Source organism: Hippocampus comes, unplaced genomic scaffold (assembly GCF_001891065.2).
Source record: "Hippocampus comes isolate QL1 unplaced genomic scaffold, H_comes_QL1_v1.1 scaffold61, whole genome shotgun sequence".
Lineage (NCBI taxonomy): Eukaryota > Metazoa > Chordata > Actinopteri > Syngnathiformes > Syngnathidae > Hippocampus > Hippocampus comes.
This window is the reverse complement of record NW_017805501.1, coordinates 547,105-560,248: the sequence shown is the minus strand read 5'-3', so window position 1 is coordinate 560,248 and position 13,144 is coordinate 547,105. Positions and strand designations below refer to the sequence as shown.

Sequence of the window (13,144 nt, the reverse complement as noted above, 5' to 3'; positions counted from 1 at the left end):
CACCTCCCAAAAAAAAAAAAAAAAAGATTTTCAAGGCTGCATTAAAACGAGCTTGTCAGAATGACAATTGCAAATCTGAGGGTGAGGCTACAATGGTTGGGGTTACTTGCGCCTGAAGGGCCAGCCCCTACTCAGCCGATTTTCGATGTCTACATCCTCCAACACGCCTCGCATCTCATCAGCAGCCATTCAGCAGACTCTAAAACTCGTTCGGGCCGCCATTCGAGTGAATTGTTTCTTCGCAGGCGCAGCGCTACCCACTTCTGCTATTGATTTTTTGCAGTCTCGATCAATAGATACATCTTTTGCCCTCTTTAAGTGATTGGCAATTGATTAAAGGGGATGACGATGGGTTGGCTGCTCCGACAGATGTAAGGGGCTAAACGGTACAAAGTGCAAATTTGTGTCAATTAAACAAGCCAATCATATTAGATTAAAATTCTGTGCATTGCAGTTGTGGATTTTGGCCAAAGAAAATGATGGATGTGATTGCCATCTTGGCGCATTCCATTTTTCGAATGCCGACTGTCGAAAGGGACATTGGGATTCAACGCAAAGGAGCCTATTAAGCAATCGGAGAGAGGGCTAACTGCTGAGAGTGGCGTCCTTCGCTGGTGCTGGCTGAGGCTCTAAATTCATGACTCCCTCAAGCATGCAACCCATCAGCGCAATTCACTGTTTGCGTGGAGGGTGTGCCGATTCGTCAAGGTCGAGCATCAAGCAGGGGGGGTATGTCAAGAGAAACTCGCCGGGAATACTGATTGGGAATTTTGTTTATTGGAAAACCCCACCAGATTTTTTTGGGGGATAGTTTTCTAAATCGAGCAAGCGGGTGCAGATGTTTGCATACATATTGTACAACATCCGATTACATACGCGAGAACAAAGCTTTTTTTACGCAAATTAACAGCTAACCCTAAAACGCGACAACAAACAGACGATCACATGAGTTACATTCACTAACGCAGCCTTTGCTTTTGTCAGTAGAATTTAGACCATAATCATGACTTGGTATTTAAAAAAAAAAAAAAAAGTCTGGGAACGGATTTTGCAATCATGATGGACTTATTCAATTCCTGGGCCAATGTGGCAGCGACAAATGACTGCCATTACGGTGCCAGGCTCTCTTTGCACTTTGGCCTGAGCCTTCTCGCGCTGTGATCGCGCCGGGCATTCATCAGCAGGAAGATGAGACCCATTCGAGGAGGCGCCGATCATTGAAGCCACTCGCAAAAAAGAAATCAGAAGTTCCTAATGCGCTAAGTGACCCGGAAAAGTTCACGCCACCATCCATTCGCAAACACTGCACAGACGGGGGACTAAAAAAAAAAAAAAAATGTGCATACAGATGGAACGAGATGAGAAGAGTCCCTGAAGACACAACAAGGTCAAAGTGCGGACACAGATCAGCAACTGTGGTGTATTACCAAAATGTCAACATCTTTCATGAGTGAAGTTTGAAAGACCAAAAGGCCTTCGATACCTCAGAGAGGCCTCAAAAGGAAAAATAAAAAGACAAAATCAGAGATGGAGAAAATTGGATTGTGAACCCAAGTTGGTAAGAAATTGCAAAGCCTAGGATGCGGACATCATGGCCTTGATATGCCAAAGTAGGTTTCCAGAAAGTGTCACTGACCTTACACCATTCAAACTTGACTGAGTCTGATAACCACCAAAGTAGATGATTTGATATTGAAATGGTTGAAAAATGTCAGCGCTTGAAAATACAGGAGGCTCTAACCAAACCCTACGTGATGAGCGGCAGGTTTGTCTCCCCTTTTCTTCGGCATAAAACGATACGGGCTTTTATCACGTCTCCGATAAAACTTTACTCGTCTCCTCGTGACTTTTCACATGCCATCTGTTTGGAGCAAAAGCAAATGATGTGAGAATAATAGCTCCGCGGGAGACGGGGCGCCACTAATTTCCCACCTGTGGATGCGCAAGTGGAACGTGAGCGACAAACACGACTGATCAAAGGAGCGAGTATGAACTTTGGATCTGGAAAAGTGGTGATGTTGGGGGGGAAGGAAGGTTAACGCGAGTTCACAGACGAGGCTGCCAAGTGTTAGCTGGTCGCGTGGGATTCCGACGTACGGGCAGGTCAGATGACGCGCTCGGCCGGGCGCGTTTTGCGCATATGTTCACGTAAACTGCGGGGGACGGCGGGCGTCACGGGAGCCGACAAAGCCGGAGACGGGTTTAAGGGATTAACGGATAGGCCGACGGGAGGATATAGAAACATATCGAGGCAGTCACCTGGATGAATAAATCAGATATTATGAAGTACATTGTCATTTTTAATCTCCCATCCATCGTCTTTGATAAATATAGCCGCTAATCTACTCTCTCTTCGGCTCTTTTGCTCGTTTCCGTGTTTCTTTAATCCACATTGTCCCAGAAGTCAGCCCGCATTGTTGCACTCGGGGTATATTTTAGAGACATAATGGCAACGCGGCTGACAAGCGACGGGAAATAAATGGCAACAAGCAAAGCGGAGATAGTGCGGCGATGGAGAATTAAGGAGCCTTTGTGGGTGTAATGCCTGAGCGCGCTGGCAAACTCACTCATTTTACACGACTGGCCTTTTCAAGCTTTATCACCTCCTCTGCGACTTCCTTTCATATCCTGATTTTATTGGCCGAATTTGCCTTTTGCGTCGCTTTGAAGAGCTCGTCAAATGCCGGTAAGACTGCGCGGGAGAAAATCGTTAAGTAGTTTTTGATAATGTCAATGGCAAGAAAAAAAAGGGGACCTCCTACTTGAGGAGGGGTTTATATACTTCCTGGTCAAGAGAACGGTGACCTAAAAAGCAACAGGTTTCTGAATTTAACATGCTGACCTTTTCCTTCAAGGCCCGGAATGGAGGCACCGACACCCATGGAGAGGGTTGGCGGAGAATCCCGACCGCTTGAGCGCCGGTGAGGAAGTAAGGAAGTGAAGCGCATAAAATATTGAGGTGAAGAATCACATTAGCAACCGTGAAAGACATTGACACAAAATTAAATTTTTAAAGGCCAGATACATTCTTTAAAAAAAAATTCTACGCTTGACTACGAATAGAAATACTCCATTAACTAAAAGGTGACTCGATTATTTTCTGATCAAGCGCCAGCACTGATTGTCACGCCAATAATTCACCCTGCCGAAGTGCATGTGTGGTCCCTTTGCAAAACACGCTGCAGTACGTAAAGTACCTGCCCCTGGACGAGTGACTCTCAGCATCTGTTTTGTCTGTCCCCCTGATGACACGCCGGCTGTATCTGAAACTACGTTAGCCTGCTAATGCTTATAGGCTCCCTTTTGTTCAAAGCAACGAGCCGAATGACTTGCAATGCTGTGATTGGCAGATCTAATATCCATGTCAAACGGCGCTCTGCGGTCGCCTGACGGCAAAGCTGTCGGTCGCCGCAACAGCAAGCCTGATAAAATGAACACCAGCGAGGAAGGGGACGGGAGAATGAAAACAAGCGAGGGACACACAGCGGGAGTCACCGGCAATAGGAAATGGTAAATATGATATCCTGATCGAGGTTTCGCTTTTAATGCTGTTCGTTCAGCTGACCCGGTGGCCCTCAGCATCAATGCGGCCAACCAGAGGCATTCGGCGGATGTGAAGACGTTCTAAGGTCAACTCCAAAGGCGCAAGCAAGCACGAGAGGGATAGAGGAACCCCCCGGCTCCACATCAGATGGAATTCAAAATGCAAAAGTAGGAGCTGTACATCCACGCCCAAGGCTTAGCTGTAGCATACACTCAACCAGCTCCAGGCAGGAAACGAGGACAAAAGACAAGATAGCAAAAGGGAATTGCTAATATGGAGTCGCAAAAATAATCGGCTTTCGTGTGAAGTCATATTTCTAGTTTGCCGCCCGAGCGGGCCGCCGCGTGAATCTAAAAACATTGTGATCGAAAGACACAAGGTGTGTCAGCACAGTTCCGGGATTGGTTTTGACGAAAGAAAGAATGACTTCAAATCCAACCTACGACCTCAATTTTTCCCTTTGCAAGTAATCCCCGGGAGTCTTAACGCACTTCCCCGGCCTTCTCTTGCCATACCTTCATGAACTCCTGGAAGGGTTTCCCATGGATCGCAGCGCCGTCTTCATAAACCACTTTGATGTCGTTCGCATCTTCAAATCAGGTCCCCTCGATGACCCCCTTGAGCTTGGGAAAGAAAAAAAAAAATCACATAGACAGCCAGGTGACTAGCAATGAGTTGTCCTGCCACAACTCTCTGTTGTGATTGAAACCGATGCTGCAGGATCTTTTGCCGGACGTGCCGGTTAATCGTATGGCCCACATTGAAGGGGGGAGACTCATACTTTGCACCTGAAATATATCCTTTGTGGCCAAGTCCTCAATCATGGCCAAGTCCGTATCAATTCAGATATAGATTGCAGCCATTTAATCGTGCACATTTTCACAACCATGCAAAATTTTAATGAAGGCCGAATGAGCTTGCTGGTTTTTGATGCACTAATGAGGCTGGCAAGCCCTCAAAAAATTGTACAACACAGTTGCGGCTCTCTTATGACTTTTCGTGGAGGCACACACAAACTATTTTCTCACCTGGTAATGAACTGACTCCATACGAAGTTCCCCCCCTCATGTAAATTACAAGCCAGACGCAAAAGACGCCAACCGCGGCGTCACGGCAAAGAGATGCGGGATATGTAGAGCGTGTACGCGACGACGGGGGGAATAATTCATGGGCTCAGATTGTGGGCTTGGAGAGCTGCCCGCGATGCTGCGTGCATTATGTTAGCAGGCTGTGGGCACATAAATCACAGCGGCGCGCGCAGCGGAAAGCAGTCGCTGAGGCTGCGACTCACAAAGTACCTGTTTATAGGGAATGACAGTCAAACTCGGCCTCCGCCGCCACCTGACGAGCACTAAGCAGCTTAATGTCAGCGCAGAACACTAGAGAACAGAGCGGGAGCTTGATAAGGGAGCGGATGGATGGATGGACGCATGGATGGATGGAAGGGGAATTAAACTTGAGAAGGATGGACAAGTGTGAGTGTGTGAGAGGTAGAAAAAAAAAATAAGAATAAAAAAATAATACCCAACTTGGTGACAAGCTGAAGTCACCTTCCCGCCTTCCTTTTTAATCCGCTGGCGCATAATCCGAGTAGCGCAGTAGGAAAATTTAGATTAGTAAATAAATGCTTGAGCAAAATATGACAAGATAAACTTCCTGCTTACATGGCACCATTCAAGCAAGCTAGCTACGGCCCAATGTACAGCGTGGAGGCGATACGGCAACAAACATGAACCCCTTTTTCCCCAATTCACTTACTGCCGAGTTACAACACCATCATCAAAACCATTGCATTTTTTTTTTCTATTCCACTGGTTTGTTACTTTTATGGAAACTTTTGCGCCCTTAGCGCACGACTACGGCACGTTGCACCTTCCGGGCCTTGTTAGCGCGAGCTTGGAAACCTGTAATTGAAAGTGGCAGAGAACGGGCTCTTGCGCTGCCGTTGGGTACCGAGAGCGGTGCATGGTTGATTGCGAGTCGGAGGAGGCGAGAAACCTGAGGTAAAGGCAGCGTTACCCTTTTGACGGTTTGACACCCAATTGCCGTCCCGTACCGCGAGAGTTTGGAAGATTCTTACAGTGTCAGAAGTCTACAAGTGCCCCCCCCCCCATTCCAGAGGGGAAGGCTTAATGAAGACGAATGCAAGGAATCAATTTGCGCTATCTTGCCTCCATCTGGCCCAGACTCGATCCCGCGCCGCAATTAGCACCGCGGCCGAGAGAGAACTCCCCCGGAGCCCGATGCCCGCGTCTCTCGCAGGGCGGCTTCGGGATGCCCGACACACAAGAATACATTAAGATGACAAGAATGGAGTGTGGAGTGACAACGTGATTGTTATTAAACTTGCTTTTCTTTTTTAAAGCAAGAACTTTTTTATTTTTAAGCTCTAAATGGTACCATGACTAACGTTTTCTTTTTTGTTCTACCGCAACCCATCTAAACAAGTAACATAAATCTGAAGCAGGAGCGTCCTTTAATAAGTTGAGTCTTAAAATCAATGAAGCCTCCGTCACTTTGAGACACGGTGCCTAATCGATACAACTGTATTGATAGGTTAAGACTGATTTACATTTCAGTTACCAAATTGATTTTAAAAAACTGATTAATCCTGACTCCACGTAGAATGTAAAAAGTATGATGCCATGTGTGGGGAAATGAACTCACATAGCCTAAAAGTTGACATCCGGTACTTGTTGACTCGGCAGAAAGCGAAAACCAAACTGGCTGTCTCCCAAGGCGCACGCGTAAATTCAAGCTGCCACACTCTGATGTTTCTTTGGCGCCGACTGCTTATTGACTACAAGGCTCAGATTAGCGTGATGCTAACAATTAAGGGCACAGTAATGCACTGCGCCGGGGGTCCGCCGAGACCGCGCGGCCTCAAGCTGAGGAACCTCAGAGTGGCCTGTGCATGCATAGCGGGGGAGTTGATCAAGAGGTTTACCGAGGCTGTTTGTCAGGGGAGTAAAAAAAGACTTCATTAAGTGGGAAAGAAAGCAAGCGAGTTCATTATTTACTAATTGCTTGCCAGTACGCAGGCTACATTAATTATCCTCCGGCTTGGAGAAAATTGAGAGCCAGAGGAGATTTGAACTCGCCAGTATCGAATGGAGGCAATACTTGGGACAAACAACGCGGACGTTAATCCAGGTCAAATTGACATATAATAAATATCAATGTACCTTCACTGCTATTCTCCAACCACACAAAATGGCCTAAACCCCATTTGGAGTTATCTGTCTAGTAGATGCGGTTCAAATTTGTTCAGAGAACTGCTACAAGGAAAGAAATCCCCTGAAAATGGCCGACTTCTTCTGTCATTTTAGGCATGTTTTTTGGTTTTACTGTTATTGTACGGTGACTTGCGAGATTTTTAAATTTTAATATTTTTTTTAAAGGCGGTGATTCAGTTGAATTTTATGAGCTACTCAATTACAACTGGAGTGTGCACCGATTCCACAGCACGCCCCGCGGGCAAGTGACTCACCTGTGGCACCTGTAGTGACGGACACGGTCTGCCAGCATGAAAGCCCCCGCTGCCCCTCATGCTCCTCGTGACGACCACGGTCAGCAGGCACGCACTGATGCGTCACAGCGGTCGCGGCCTCTGGTGGAGGGGGTGGGCTGGCTAGCTGGGGGGGGCGCCGCTCCTCTGTGGCTGTGTCAGCATGAAAGACATTTCAGCCAAATGTCAAGCACGGGCACATTTGCACACTTACACAGCACATTAGTGCGGTTGCGTAACGCGTCCGCTAAAATATTGATCAAGGCCAGAGAGTACAGAGACAACGCACGGAATGCAGCAATCGGCGGCTTCTGACGACTGCTGTCATGCTTTGTCTGGAAACAAATGAAATCAAGCACCAGTGATATGACCACGGCTACTCTTGAGTAGAATGCTTTCTGGAGACGCAGTGTGGTGGGAGCTTCCAAACAGAAGAAAGACAAGCCCCCCACTTGATATTGATTTAAGATCACGGACCAAGAAGAAGCGACCGCATCCCGCCGCCCGGCAGAGCTGCGGCGCGCTCGCTCTCCAGTCAGTCGGCGCCAATTAGCCTTGGCTACTTGGAACTGTCAGCGCACATCACCTGCTCACTGACAATGTCGCTTATTAAACGGCGGGACACACAAAGACGATTTCGCAGGGGGGGTTCCCGCCGACAGCTCCTGGGCCTTCGTCGGCAAAATTGAGGTGAGAATACTTGTGTGTGTGTGTTTGTGTGTGTGTGTGTGTGTGTGTGTGTGTGTGTGTGTGTGTGTAAACAGTTACTAATTGAGATCTGCATCTTTGCTGCCCCTGTCAGGAAACAAGTGGAAACGGCACACACACCATTCCCACCTCTCCTGATTCTTCATCATGGCCACATTTCTCCCTGCGTTATTTTCATGTCGTCTCCGTCATAGCGCCGTCACTCTCTCAAGTGAAGTTGCATCCGCCCCCCCCCCCCCACGCCGCTGCAGTACGCACGCCCATGGGTGATGGCTTCCCGCTGCGTGCGGTGCAGCGAGCCCCGAGAAGCTTGTCAGGCGTGCGCAGCGTGTCTGCAAATGCTGAATATAAATGAGGATTTCTTTGTAAAACAGCCAAGGATGCTTGTATAATGAACCAAGGTCATAGTCTCACGAACCGCAAATGTTGTAAAACGCACGGGAAGACGGCTTGAAGAAAAAGAAAAGGACCTGGATGACAAAGAATCTCGACAGAAATCAAGGAAATTTTTTTTTAGCAAGCACGGGGGGATCTTTGCACTAGCACTGAATGTCTTCGCCGCGAGTGAGTCGAGATTCGGTCTCGAAAATTCTTGCTTTGATGCGCACAGCAAGTCAGCCATGCTGGAGTGAAGTCGATGATTGAGGGCTATTACGCAACGTGTGAATCGTTGCTGTCTTAAGTCACAACGAGCAAGATATTGAACCCCCAGTGGCCCCAGAAGGTGAATGAGGAGAGAGTGTCGAACTGCTATGAGTACCTTGAAGATCGAAAAATGCAAAGCAGGTGAAAGCCCATTTACTACCTCGAGGCTGTTCGGCACTGCTTGTTTTTTTTTTTTTCTTTTCCGGAGCCTTATAAGCCTTACTGCTGTGACAGCAGCATAGCATAGTGCGGCGGCGGGTCTGGTGAAGACGTGCTTAAAAGTTTTAGAGGCATATAAATACGACGCAGCAAAGGAGCTGACTGCCGAGCGATGAGCACCGCGGGGATACCGGTGGGAGATTTGACAGCGGAGCAAGTCGGCAGAGAGGGCAAAGTGAGATGCGGGAAGCTTCCCGATGAAGATTTCGCTCGGCGTGTGACAATTCTATTTGTTGCTCTCGAGCATATTCTAATGCGTCTCAGAATATTTACGGGTGGACCCTGGGAGTGTTTTGTTTACACCCCTTCCGCAATAACAAATAAGAGCGCCGCACGGCCGCGTTGCCTTCGAGCTGGCTCGACAGGTTTGTGTTATAAAGCGCCTCGCCGCGATGTGCTGCAGCCCTCGTAATGTTTTAAGTCGGACGACTTTGTTTTACAAGGCCGGCGAGCTGCTTCGGAGTGCACCCATATTATTATTTCCTGCGCTCGCGGCGTCCCATGTGACCTCGCCTTGTGCAGCTGAGTAATGGAGATTAGATTGCGATTGTTTCAAAGAATCCACACTTTTAGACAAGTCTTAGAGGATACGCCGAAAACACCAGCCGGGATAGAGCGCCTGCGGGTAGTTGAAGCAAATGGGAGGTCTCTTCCCCCGCACTCACCCGACGTGTTCATTAATCCTCTAATTGGGCTTAATTAGCGGTTGGCTAATTAGGGTCCGCCGCGGTGCTCGGGCCAGCCCACCACGTAGCGCTGAGTCATGGAAAAAGCCTCACCGGAAGTCTCTTAGGAAGCTAAATATGCAGCACACCTTGGCTTATGGTGTCAGGCTGCATTCAAGGGGGGGTAGTGGTGGGAGGCTATGATATCATTGTGTGGACTCTATTGAGGAGCGCAAGTCTAGCATTAGATGGAAATGATTCTTTGGAAGCAGTCTCACAATAACACTCGGGTTTGAGGAAAGAAAACAATAGTGTTGCTGCAAGATGGGTCACTGATACTGTGGTGGCTCACACGACACCAGAGTTTGACCCACTCAACTGGGATCCGGCTCCTCGCGACCCTGAACTGGATAAAAGGGATGGATGGGTACTCGGTAGGTCACCGAGAGTGCCCCACCTTACAGTCTATATCAACTGGGATAGACTCCAGCAATGTACAATCCTGAACGGGGTAAGTAGCAGAAAATGGATCAGTGGGAAAATTGTACAGCAAGTACAAGATGCTGCCCAAAGGGGGGGGGGGGTGCAATGAGCATATGCTGACTTCATTCCGGAACCTCTCCTCCTCTATCTGTCCTCTTTTGCCTCTCATTCCGCCCTCTAATAACCACGAGGGCTCGACAAGGCGGCGGGGCGGGGGCCAGCTCTGTTATGTAAGCGTGCTCCGGCGGCCCTGGCGGCTCAGAGGATGTGCTGACAGCATGATTTCTCGGCGTCATTAGCGCGCCATCGCAGCTGGCTCGCAAACGGTCATGGGGGTGGGGGGGTGGACTGTAGCTTTGCACATAATTTTGAAGAATACAGGCCGGTGAGTATCATTATATGATCTGCCTACGTGCACTGCTCACTTGTTTCAATTTCAACACCAAAAAGCAAGTGACGGCGCACAAGTCGTACCACCGTTTTTGAACGAGCAGGGAGACTATCAGGACCGAGTGCACTTTTTTTTGTGGATCAATTTAGTCGCTTCTTGGCCATCCAGGTTAACATCGAGCTGTTGACTTTCAGTCTTTCTCTGGAGTGTGTTCAGCACAAGCAGCTTGGCAGTAGCTGCCATTGCAGCGGTGAAAGGACTCGGCCTAGCGAGCACTCTTAGCTTTGAGGAAATATCCGCGAGGCACCAAAACGCACGAAGCACAATCCCTTCAGCCTTAAAACTTTGATGCCGAGGGAGAGGTTGGACCCTCGCCTCCAAGTTTGGATGGAAATTTCGGGGGCGGGGGAGGGCAAATCAGCGGAGCGGAAACTGTTCTGCGGCCGAGAGGATGTCCGGGGAGCGCTGCGCGGCGGCGGGAACGAGCGACGGGGTGATGGTTGACAAATTTATGGCTTTGTTTATGCCATCAGAAGCCAACTTCCATTCCTGTGATTGCGCCTTCCGTTTCTCTCCGGAGGAGGGCGATTTCAATAACGCTGTAGTTATGTAACACCTGTTAAATTGGCACCGGGTGTGCGAGTGTGTCGGAGTGGTCTGCGCGCGTGTTTGGCATCCTGCGCTGTTCGAAAAAGAGGCTTAACTTTGATAAGCCACGCCCATATTTGGCAGCTCACCCTGGTTCAGTGACACAGTTTCATTGCCATTCGCAATCCAACTGGCTTTGTGTTGTTTGGTTTTTCTTTTTTTTTTCTCCCTTACAGCATGTTTGCTCCCACCGCTGCGGCAAGCACAGCCGCAGCCAGTCCAATTCATCATTTCAACCGTCAACACAGAGGGGATCGATTTTGACTTTACAAGTGGACAATGGAGAGACAGGTGGCAGGGAGGAGACACCAAATTGGCAGCGCGGCTCATCACAACAACATCCCTTCTTCAAGAGGGAGACAGTGAGAAACGCAATGATGGGAGAATTGAGACGGATTTGCCTCCTCCCTCTTCCCCCTGAAAAAGCGCTCACCCCTGAGGCGGGAAGGTGGCACGCAGAGAATGGATTGCGCACACTGTGCGAAAACGTTACACAACCAAACGCTCCACTTTGCCTTCATTACTCACATTTTTTTTCTCATTTTGTACAGCTGAGAATCACTTGTTTTGGAATGGGGATGAATCATTTTTTTGTACAGTGATGTCTATATAGTTGAGGCTTACCGTCGCTTGGAAGTCAAGGCTGCTTCCTCAAATGTCTTCCACTGACGGCTGGGCTGAAATTTCCTGCAGGAAAAAAAACACAACCAGTGTTAGGTTGTGAACATTAAAAAATTTTCAATTTAGCCACCAGGGGCAGTATAATACAGTCACACAGGTGCAAATGAAGAAGACTTTTCCAGCTACTGTATCTCAATTAAAAAAAAAAGTTATTGAGGAGGGTGGTCGTATTTTTAGTCCATGTTATGTCCTTAGGTAATATGACACAAACAAACAAAAGTGACAGTTGTGCATGCGTGAGCGTCTGCGTTTTGATGGGCCGCCGAGACGACTTGAAGTTTCTTCAAGGCGACTCTCGAGTCGTCTTGCAAACGCGTTGCGTCAGAACACCCCCTTCTCTTTGCACTTTGGATGCATGGTGGTGGAGGCTGGTGTGGCCCAAATGCACTGTGCCGACGCTTTTGGTCTACACGTGTGTGTGTGTGTGTGTGTGTGTGTGTGTGTGTGTGTGTGTGTGTGTGTGTGTGTGTGTGTGTCCACTGAGGAGTCTTGACAATGACAATGCACATCAAGCGGAAGCCTGCAGCCAAATGGCCAGCGTCGCGCGTTGCCGGCTTCGTACGTGGACAGCTAGGTCATTTTTTTTTGCACCACACACGCACGCGCACACACACACACACACACACACACACACACACACACACACACACACACACACACACACACACTGTACAAGAAGTGTCACAGGAAGTTGTGCTAAAAGTGTAGCGGATACATGCCGACTCAGCGGCCTGGGGGGTGGACGCGGGACAGAGAGACAAGCTAATGGTAAATAAATCAAGTTGCTCCTAAATAACCTTGAGGTTAAAGTGAACAACAGCAGAAAGACAGATAGCCATGCTTAAAGTCGTAATTCAAACAAATATGCAGGGCGGTCGAATGTACTTTTTTTTTGCATCATTACACTCTATATATAAATTACTTAAAGTTTATGTACTGCGAAAATGTAATGTCACAAGCTATGAATGACGTTCATATATGGATGGGTTCCATCAACTCCCCTTCCGCTCTTCAGCGCGTTTTCATCAATACAGCTCGACTGGAAATACCAACGGGAATCGGCAAGGGTCAAGACGACCGGGCGGCGACACGTCGACACACAAATGATGATCATGCCGCATCGATTTGTGTGCGCGACACACAAACAAACGCCGGTTGGCTTCGACGCCGGCTGGAGGATCAATGAAAGGGGTCCAGCCGGCGGCCTGACAAGGTGGGAGATATCGAGTGGGAGCGGCCTCTGATCCCGACGGTGGAGACGGAGCCTCTGGGGAGGAGGAGGAAATGGAAGCGCTAGGCGGGAAGGAGAGGCGGGAGGGCTCCGGCCTGGCAAAAGGTATCAGGAAGGAGAGCCATGATGGGAAAAGAAGAAGACAGGGGCGGGAAAAGGTCTCTGAGGCGAAAGTGTGAGAGGCGGAAGAGGGAGCGGGAAAGGTACATGAACCCAGCCGTGTGTGTGTGTGTGTGTGTGTGTGTTGTGCGTTGTACTATGCGGACCCCACTTTGTCATCTACTCAAATGCAGGTTGACACGACGAGAAAGGCTGCAAAAAAAGCTGAACTAGCACGTTCCGCATTGAATTTAGTCAGAAAGCACACTCAGAGCACGACATGACAAACTGAATTAAAAAAACAAAACAAAAAAAAAACCGC

At 48.6% G+C, this 13,144-nt stretch overlaps 1 long non-coding RNA gene across 1 annotated transcript in view; it reads right to left on the bottom strand.

Annotated features, from left to right (window-relative positions):
* LOC109520110 (uncharacterized) overlaps positions 1–13,144 on the bottom strand; it is a 63,651-nt gene that overhangs the window by 44,026 nt on the left and 6,481 nt on the right. Inside the window, exons 3-5 of the long non-coding RNA XR_002169113.1 lie at positions 11,436–11,498; positions 7,035–7,205; positions 4,060–4,167 (exon numbers count right to left, since the gene is read on the bottom strand). This is a non-coding gene — a long non-coding RNA (uncharacterized LOC109520110). The remainder of the gene's footprint in view (positions 1–4,059; positions 4,168–7,034; positions 7,206–11,435; positions 11,499–13,144) is intronic.